This window comes from Anopheles merus, unplaced genomic scaffold (genome assembly GCF_017562075.2).
Source record: "Anopheles merus strain MAF unplaced genomic scaffold, AmerM5.1 LNR4000675, whole genome shotgun sequence".
NCBI lineage: Eukaryota > Metazoa > Arthropoda > Insecta > Diptera > Culicidae > Anopheles > Anopheles merus.
In genome coordinates this window covers 20,001-20,817 of record NW_024428255.1, presented here as the reverse complement: position 1 = coordinate 20,817, position 817 = coordinate 20,001, and the positions used below count along the sequence as shown (strand labels likewise).

Below are 817 nucleotides of genomic sequence, written 5' to 3'. Positions count from 1 at the left end.
CCTTAAGGTTCTTCCTCCCAGAGATCGTCACTATCTGGGACGTACATTAATTTGTACCTGCATTAGCGCACGCTTTTGTAGAGAGCATATCAAGACACGGGACGTGTTGTGTTGGAGGTCGAGTGCGCTGCTTACCAAACTTTGAACGCGGTAACTTGTACTCGGCGCCGGCATGGACACGCCCAAACCCTAGTCTTGATGTGTGCGGGAAGTTCCTTAAGGTTCTTCCTCCCAGAGATCGTCACTATCTGGGACGTGCATTAATTTGTACCTACTCTAGCGCACGCTTTTGTAGAGAGCATATCAAGACGTCTCGTAAGAGACAACACTTGTACTTGTACAAGTTTGAGTAACCCATTGTTGCAGGTCGAGTGTGTTGCATACCAAACTTTGAACGCGGTTACGCCACTCGGCGCCGAAAGGCACTCTTTAAACCCTAGGCAGGGGATCACTCGGCTCATGGATCGATGAAGACCGCAGCTAAATGCGCGTCATAATGTGAACTGCAGGACACATGAACATTGATAAGTTGAACGCATATGGCGCATCGGACGTTTAATCCCGACCGATGCACACATTCTTGAGTGCCTACTAATTACCAAAGTCTCATTTAGTTAACTACAGTGGCCGTCCGCGAAGGTGCCCGGGTCATCCGACGCACTGGGCGGTCGCTGTGCATAATGACGTGCTTGGTCCCCGTCTGCGGGTCCTCGGGCGTTGAAAGTGGACACTCTCGAGCGTATGTTGGATGCGTTTCGTGTTGGTGGTGTTTGATGCGTAGGGTTTGTGGTGTGTGTCAAGCCGCATGGTTCGAACT

General features: G+C 50.8%; 1 non-coding gene across 1 annotated transcript; it reads left to right on the top strand.

Annotated features, from left to right (window-relative positions):
* Window positions 1-432: 432 nt before the first annotated feature.
* Window positions 433-590, top strand: LOC121602881. Its single transcript, XR_006006523.1, has one exon. It is a non-coding gene; the product is annotated as a 5.8S ribosomal RNA (ribosomal RNA).
* The last annotated feature ends 227 nt before the right edge of the window (window positions 591-817 follow it).